The following is a 9336-nucleotide window of genomic DNA, read 5'->3' on the forward strand; positions in this document are numbered from 1 at the left end:
AACATATGAGATATCACTGTCTCTGCAGATCATATGATTTAAAGCTAATCCACAGACCACATGATTTCTTATTACAAGAGATCACAAAGCCTAGAGGCATGAGGTCACTGGTCTGAAGACTCTGAAGATTCTACCGAACACCAAACAGCTACAGGGAGACTACACATATGCCTGAATATAGCCCTGTTGAATACTGTGCACACAGAACATTGTAAGCGATAAGGAATTACTAGCATAATGGAAGTTTGCTAATACATGGGGGTAACAACAGCAAGAGCCATGTTTTATGACTGTGGTGATACATTTGGCTACTTTTCAAATTGGGTTGTATAAAACCCACATACACACACACACACACACACACACACACACACACACACACACACACACACACACAGACACACACACACACACACACACACACACACAGACACACACACACACACACACACACACACACACACACACACACACACGGAATGTAATGACTCAGTGAGGGCAGATGGGGGCTTTGCGGTTCTCCCTAGACCTGATGCTTTTCAGCCAAGTGTAATTGAAAAGTGTCACAACTGATCTAGTAATGAGTTGTGCTGTAGGCCAACCCTCACAACACACACACACACACACACACACAGACACACATGCATGCCCGCATGCATGTGCACACACAGAATTATACAAACAATAAAGCACACAAGTGCCCAGATACAAACACACACCTGCTGCCTGTGAGTGATGGATAGTCCCTGGTAAATTCAGTGTGTGTAGCTTAGTGTGTGAGAGTATGCATATGTCTGTGTGTGTGTGTGTGTGTGTGTGTGTGTGTGTGTGTGTGTGTGTGGGCATGTGTGTGTGTGTGTGTGTGTGTGTGTGTGTGTGTGTTTACTATGCTCTCGATAGGCCTACAGTAGCATTAGCATGTGTCCACAGGCTGGATGGGAGGGCATGTATGAATATGGAGGCACGGCTGTCACCACTAATGCACCTAACGACTCTCCTGACGGCCTTCTGTCTCCTGGCCCACCACTCGCCAGGCTGCAGCTCTAATTAGATCACACACACACACACATACACACACACACACAAACACACACACACAACTAGGCTTAACTTGAGAAAACTTCCACAATGCTGTGGTCCGCAGCATGGCCTCAACAGGCTCAAGATGGTGTTATACATTTCATATTATATTTGTATATTTGTAAGCTGTACAGTAATCAGAAATGTAATCATACACCAACCACTAACTAACGAGATTTGACCATAAACACAAATACATGATACTGCATATGATATGTGTACACATGAAGTATTCAGTAATATTGTATATTACTGTATATCTTAAAAGTATGACTGTATGACCCGCTTTCAGTAAGAGGAGGATCACATTCAGCATCACCACTTTTCTTTTATTCAGTATTAAGCACACAGAAGCATCATTAATACCTTGTGTTACATTTGCATGAGTGTGTGTGTGTGTGTGTGTGTGTGTGTGTGTGTGTGTGTGTGTGTGAGACAGAGAGAGAGAGAGAGAGAGAGAGAGAGAGAGTGTAGTTGGATCTCTGTGTGTTGTATGTACAGTATGTGTAAGAGAAGGAGAATTTGTGTATGTTGAATGTGAATGTATGCGAATGTGTGCATTTGAGAGTGTATCTGTACACTGTAAAAAATGGCTGTGAAATTCACAGTTATTTACAGGAAATTTCACAGTAGCACTACTGTATATGCTTTTTACAGTAGAATGTTGTAAAGTTTACAGTAACGCCCCTACAATTACAGTAGTCCAAGTGTTACTGTAAACATTACAGTAGTCAAATCACTACTGTAAAACAAACACAGTATAGCCACTATAGTACTGTAAATAGTAAAGTAAACTACTGTATTTTTTCTTTTCAACAATTGGCCAGTAAGTTACTGTAAATACAACTGAAATCACAGTATTTAATTGGTTTTCATTTTACAGTGAATGCATAAAATACTGTAAATGGAAATGCGGTACCTTTACTGTAAAAAGTATTCACAGTAACTTGCTGGCAACAATTGGGCAGTAAGTTACTGTAAAACTACTGAAATCACAGTATTTAATTGGTTTTCATTTCACAGTGAATACAGAAAATACTGTAAATGGAAATGCGGTACCTCTACTGTAAACTACAATTACAGTAGTAAGTGTTACCTTAGAAATCTTAGAAGTCAAAACACTACTGTAAACAAATCACAATTAGCCACTAGTAGCCTAGGCTACTGTAAATAGCTAAGTAAACTAGCCTACTGTGTATTCCCTTTTTTAATCTTATCTTTCTTTTAACTCATAATGACATACCAGAGACTGTTGAGAAAGTCAATTTGATGTCAAGAATTAAGGCTTTGATCACACTATTGAGCAAGCATAACACATTTCAGCCTAATAATTTTCCACGATTGTTTTTAACGGCTGCTTATCGCCTCTTGATAAGCGCATGCGCACACGCAGTAATTCCCATCCCCCACCCCTGACTTTTCAACTCCAGCCAGAGTGACTTCACTTCAACCGTCACTTTTCAATCATGAATCTGACTGCAATTTTCAACTCTGTACAAACATCATATTCAAGGTAAGAATTACAGTACTTTTGTATGCCAATTGAAAACGGGAATTTATTAGAAATGTATTGTTTTCACAATGAAATGTTAACCAAAGCCATTATTGTCATGTTAGAATCAGCATAGCACATATCGATAGCTAGAACTAGCGAGCTAACGTCGCTAGCGTTAGCGATGTTAGCTGTTAATGTTAACTTTTCCAGTAACTAACTTAACCATCATGTGGGATTTTTCGAATGATAGTCAATATCATATCTAGCAATAATTCAGTCTGATATGTCGTTATGAATGTAGAGTTTTAGTTTGAATGAAATATCAGACGCAAGTAGCTTAGCTTAAAGTGGCTGTTACCATGCAGGCTGAAGGCTGAAGTTAGCTAGCAGACAGACACAGGTGAAAGCATAGACTGTAGCTGCTATATACAGTCTATGGGTGAAAGTTGTTAACGGTAGCAGCTAGTTAGTATGGGGCATGGGTAGTTAACATTAAACTTAATACATGTAGTGTTGATGCATAATATGTAGTGTTGCTATAACTGGAAAGAGGACCAGTAAAACAAATTAATGAAGTAGGCTGATGTGTAAGTTATCTCACCCCTAATTTAGGAACTGTAGTTTTGCATAGTCATGCTCATAGATCCGTCATATAGTGGATGTGAAAGGAGAGCATTCATGCCGATAAGTAAAGGGATCTTTAGTTTGTGAAGGGTAGTGTTTGGCTAAATGGTATTCATTTTATAGCCTTTATTTGCCCAATGTTTGGTGACTTAAATTGAGGCATGTGTTTATTTAAGATGCATGTGAGTGTAGTAGTGCTTCAGTGATGGTCTTTTCATGTTCTGTGTGTTTTGCAATGTATTAATTAATGTAAGCCTCTTTCTGTTCCCTCTGTTAGTAGGTGGTGTGAGGACTGCTGCCCTGAGAACGCTGTGTCAGAGACACTTAGGCTGTGTGCATTTTGGAATGTTCCAAATGTGTGTCACTTCCATAAGGAAGAAGTTCCAAGCCTGCAAGTGAGTTCACTCACCAAATAGAGACACACGCATATAGCATTTAATATGTGTGCATGTACTGTATTTGTGTCTGTAACTGTTTAGTTTATCCCCTCCTTTCATGTGTCTGTTATGACTTTGTGGGCTCAACTGTCAACAACTGTCCAGGGAGAAGTCGGTCTACCCTGATGGCACTACCTGATGGCACTACCCTGATGATGTCTGTTAGCCATGGCTGCTGCCCTCAACATGGTGTAAGTGTTTGTGTTTTATTTATGTTCATAAATAAACTGATATCAAGAAGTAACATAGATGGTGACAAGGGTGGCAAGGGTGCCTCATGGCAAGGTAATTATCATTTCTATTTCTACATCTGATTGCCTTGCTTATTTTTTAAAGCTATGATTTGTTTTGTATGGCAATTGCTGTTTATTAACAAATGATATGGCAATTGCTGTTTATTCTTTTTAGGAGCCATCCAGAAGTCCCAGCCTGGAGCCAGAGGCTGCTATTGCAAGTCAGATGGGAGATGGCCTACAGTATGTTAGGCATCAGAAAAGTGGTGTTCGCATGAAGGCAGAGTTGCCGCAGGCAATTATGAGATTAGGTATGATATCACATAGACATACTTCTGTTCAGAAGTGTAGGTATTGTGTTTAGGGAAGAGCCGAAACACACAGAATCCGTGTAACACTTTTACTCAACTTGTCCGTCACATTACAATGCATGCACGTTCCATTAACCTCACGCAGCTACCCATAATCCCCCAACACTGCCAGCTTCACTACTTCATAATAGTAGCCCCCTTACTTTTAATAACAGTGTGCAAATATATTATCCCAGTTAGTTATGAGTACACAACATTTCCCCCTCCCTCCCAAGGAACTAGACTAACTAACTAAGTCTTTGCCAAAACAATTTAACAAGTACAACACAGAGTGCAAGGCCTACACTGTCACTCTGTGACAAAGTCCTTTAAGTAGGCAGGGCGGCCTCTGGCCCTTACGGGTCGGCACTCCTCGACCTCTGTGGGCTGTGGCCCATCCGAAGCAGCTGGGGGGTTCTCCACAGCTGGGCTTGTGACACGGTCCAGCCTCGGGTCTGGCTGGAGGCCAGAGGAAAGCAGAGGGGTTTGCAGGTCGGGTGCAGGTTGTGGTTGCTGGGGTGCTGGTGACGCCGCCGCCTGAAGAGTATGGGAGGCTTGCTGTGATTCTATATGTGTCGGCATCCGTGGAGGTGGCGCCGATGGCAGTGGAGCCACCATTCCCTCACCCGGGTTCCGCACTTTCCTCAGTCTTTTAGCATGCCATCGTGATCCGTCACTGAGCATGAAGGTGGCGGGGCCCAGCTGGCGGTGCACCTGGAAGGGCTGGCTCCAGTATGAAGCCATCTTGTTGCCCCGATGAGGCCTACGAGCTCGAACCCAGTCACCTGCGGCAATAGCAGCGCCCTTGACCCTGTGTTTCCGGTCAAAATACTGCCGCATGTGTTGCTGGTGTCTGTTTACTGTGGCTTTGGTTTGAGCCTGAGAGCTGCTGGCTGTAGGCACTCGCGCCTTGAGTCTGTCCAATGGTAGTTCCATCTCCCGACCTAGCATGAGAAGTGCTGGAGAGGTCCCAGTTGTAGCGTGTTGGCTAGCCCTGTAGTGCATTAGGGTTTGGTTGAGTGCTGTCTGGAATGTACACCCCTGAGCCAGATGGGCTCGGATGCCATTCTTTAGGCTCTGGTTGAACCGCTCCACACCGCCGTTTGCTTGTGGATTGTAATATGCTGTGCGGATATGTTTGATTCCCCTATCACTGAGGAACTGGGAAAAGTCTGCAGAGATGAACTGGGGTCCATTATCTGTTGTGATGGCGCGAGGCATGCCCCAACGTGCGAACAAGGCTTCCAGGATGTCTGTGATGGCCTGTGTTGTGACAGTTCCGGCTGGAACCACTTCGGGCCATTTCGAATGGAGGTCGTACAGCACCACCAGGAAACGCTGATGATGGGGAATTCCACGCCCATGGATCTCCCCACAGATGTCGAGCTGGAGATGTTCCCATGGGTGGGATGGCCATGGGACCGGCTGCAGAGGGGTTGGCACTGGAGGTCCAGTTTTCCCACTGAGGAGGCATGGCACGCAGTCTTTAACGAGGGCTTCAATATTGCGATCGATGCCTGGCCACCAGATGAGATCTCGGCATCGCTGTTTGAGTTTAACAATGCCTAGGTGCCCCTCATGTGCCATGGACAGGATGCGGCCCCGCAGACTACAGGGCACCACAGTGCACAAGCCCCTTGAGACACACACACCACCCCAACATGAGAGTTCATCACGCACCCTTTTGAATGGCATGAGGTCGTCATGAACCTTTGCTGGCCATCCAGAGCGAATGTACATGCGTAGCAAGGACAGTGTGGGGTCATGCTCTGACTCGCGCTGCAACTCCTCCAACGACACGGCCGACTGCAAGGGTGTGTGAAGCATGTGGATGAATTCAGTCTCTGTGTCCTCCTCAGGGGAGACCATTGGTGTTGGGGCATCAATGGACCGAGAGAGTAGGTCGGCGACTACATTGTCCCTTCCAGGGGTAAATTTCAGCTCATAGTCGTATTGTCTCAGCCTTTCCCCCCATCTGTGCAGACGCAGGGGTTTATGCCCAGATCCTGATGCTGTCAGCAATGCGGTTAGAGCCTGATGGTCAGTCCTGAGGGTGAACCGCCGCCCGTAGAGGTAAAGGTGCCACCTCTCTGAGGCCCAAACACAAGAGAGCGCCTCCCGTTCACCGACAGAGTAGCGCTGTTCTGTTGGTGTTAACGCCCTGGAGGCGAAGGCGACGGGTCTCTCCACCCCGTCCTGCACCTGTGAAAGGACTGCACCAATAGCTCGATCAGACGCATCACAGGTGACTAGAGTCAGACATTCAGGGTTGAAGTGGGCTAGTACAGGGGTTGTTGTGAGCTGGGCTTTCAGCGTTTGTATGGCCTCTGAACAGGCTGTGGTCCAGTGCCATGGCTCTTCTTTTTTAAGCAGTTGACGGAGAGGTGCAGTGGTCTGTGAGTAGTGGGGAAGAAAACGGAGGTAGTACGCAGTCATGCCTAAAAACGAAGCCACTTGAGAGGCTGAGGTCGGCTCCGGAATCCTATGTATGGCATCGATGTTGGACTGTAGTGGGGAAATCCCTTTGGCTGACAGGCGGAATCCAACAAAGTCAATGGCTGGGGCAGCAAAGCAACATTTTTCTTCGTTCAGAGTCAGGTTGTTCTGAAGAAGGGCCTGAGCAACCCGCTGGAGGCGCTTGTTATGTGTCTCCATGTCTTGAGCATGAACGACAATGTCATCCAGAAAGACCGCTACTCCCGGGATGCCAGCCAGTATAGTGCTCATCACCTTCTGAAAACAGCTAGGGGCGGAGCTTAACCCAAAGGCCATTCGAGTGTACCGGAACACTCCTGCGTGCGTCACGAAAGCGGTGAGGTCTCTGCTGGCTGGGTGGAGTGGTACCTGCAGGTAGCCCTGACGTAAATCAAGCTTTGTGAAGACTGTTGAGCCATGAAAGTGTGCAGTGAGCTCCTCCGCGGTAGGCAAAGGGTATCGGTCTGGAATAACTGCCTTATTCACTAAACGCAGGTCCACGCATATTCTTATTCCCCCAGATTTTTTTTTTGCAATAACTAGGTTTGAAATCCAGGGAGCAGCGTTGACAGGTTCAATAATGCCCATGTCCAGGAGTGTCCCAAGTTCGCGGGTGACCTCGTCTCTCAAGGCAAAGGGGATCCTGCGCAGGGGCTGGATGACCGGTGACACATCAGGGTTCACCAGAGGCCTGTGTGTGAAGGCTGAGAGACAGCCTAGGCCATCGAACAGAGCCGGCCACTTTTGCTGCCAGGTGGAGGCAATGTGGTGAATGTCGGAGCCAGAATCATCCCTGAGCGTGAACCCCAGGCCTGTGAACAGGTCCAGGCCTAAAAGGTTGGCTCCTTTCCTCGCGATGTGAAAGGGAAAAGATGGTAGATGCTTGGAGCCGTAGTGAACGGGCACATGGAGCACACCTAGGATATCGATCTTGGAGCTGTCGTAGCCACATAGAGCGGCGGCAGGTTGTTCTAATGGCAGGTGAGAGAAAAACTTGTAGTAAGTGCTTGAATTTAGGAGTGATGCAGCCGCACCAGTGTCCATTAATAATGGTAGGGTCACCTCAGCTAACTGGATGGTACATGTTTTGAAAGCCACCTGACCAGCAGTCACATTTCTGATCTCCGTGTGGCTGTGCTGAGCCGGTGGAGGTCCTGTATGTTGTGAGAGAGTGGCAGGGGCTGAACGGCACATTTTAGCAAAATGGTTTTGCTTCAGACAATTTCTACACTGTTGTCCTCTGGCGGGACAATGCTGTGCCTTAGAATTGTGTGATTTAGAACCACAGTTACCACATGCCTCTGCAGTTCGCCTATTGTTCTGTCTCTGTGTGAATTGTACCGGAAAACCCTGCTCTGAACACTGGCTGTCGCCGGCGGAGAGCATGCTGGTGTGATAAGCAGGCTGAAGCTGCCGTGCAGCGCTGTCCACGAGGGGGCGCCCGCTTCCTAGCAGAGAAGAGCACTCCATGGCTGTCTCAACTTGCAGCGCTATCTCCACAGCTCTGCCTAATGTCAAATTATCCTCTTCTAGCAACAGCTTTTCTCTTGTTTTCTCACACAATGTCCCCTCAATGAACTGGTCCCGAAGCATTTGATCTTGCAAAGCCCCATAGTCACAGAAGCGCGCCATGTCTTTTAAGTTTGTCACGTAGCTTCGAACAGACTCACCGGGTTGTTGCAGGCGTTTCCGAAGCTTGTACCGTCGGAGTAAAATCCTTTGACGACCAGTGAAATGGGTCGTCAAGAGGCCAACTGCAGCCTCATAAGTGGCAGGCGTCCCGAGATTGCGAAAAATGCGTTGCCCCTCCACTCCGAGACAATGGCGGAGGAGAGCCATTTTCCTCTTGTCGGTGATATCGTCAAATCCTAAAGCGTCCAGGTAAACTGTAAAACTCTCCAGCCAGTTTGCCCATGGAACTGGAGGATCTCCGGGGACAGCCAGAAACTGTGCAGGTGGGGTTAATCCAAATTCGGCCATTCTCGTCGCCAATATTGTGTTTAAGGAAGAGCCGAAACACACAGAATCCGTGTAACACTTTTACTCAACTTGTCCGTCACATTACAATGCATGCACGTTCCATTAACCTCACGCAGCTACCCATAATCCCCCAACACTGCCAGCTTCACTACTTCATAATAGTAGCCCCCTTACTTTTAATAACAGTGTGCAAATATATTATCCCAGTTAGTTATGAGTACACAACAGTAGGGTCACTTCGAAATGTCCCCTTTCAAAAAAAAAAACACTGGACATATCAAAGTGAACTCCCAAACTTTGCTATGGTGGTGTATTGTACACATCTGCATTACTTCTATCTATTGCACCTGACTAGTGTGGGTTTGCTTTTATTTGTCACACAACCGGAGTAGTTTGCATTAATTACTGTATATTCATGAACGGGGTCAATTGTAATGTATGCTTTCTTTCTCTTTTTCAGACACTTGACATTTACTGCGAAAGGTACCATCAGAGCACCTCTCCCTACCCTGCAGGATACCTATACCAGAAGAGTACAACAACGGCCCAAAAGTATTTCAAAAGACATTTCACGCTCTGACCACGGACTGTTTAAACCACTGAGGTCAAGCAGACGTCTCTGTTCCCACGTGGCAGACTGAGGGAACACCCACAAAACAGAC

General features: G+C 46.5%; 1 long non-coding RNA gene across 1 annotated transcript; it reads left to right on the forward strand.

The window, feature by feature from the left end:
- Positions 1–3273: 3273 nt before the first annotated feature.
- Positions 3274–4180, forward strand: LOC134066157 (uncharacterized). The gene is made up of 3 exons (XR_009936379.1): positions 3274–3594; positions 3679–3827; positions 4045–4180. It is a non-coding gene; the product is annotated as an uncharacterized LOC134066157 (long non-coding RNA).
- The last annotated feature ends 5156 nt before the right edge of the window (positions 4181–9336 follow it).

This window comes from Sardina pilchardus, chromosome 19, assembly GCF_963854185.1.
Source record: "Sardina pilchardus chromosome 19, fSarPil1.1, whole genome shotgun sequence".
NCBI classification, from domain to species: Eukaryota; Metazoa; Chordata; class Actinopteri; order Clupeiformes; family Clupeidae; genus Sardina; species Sardina pilchardus.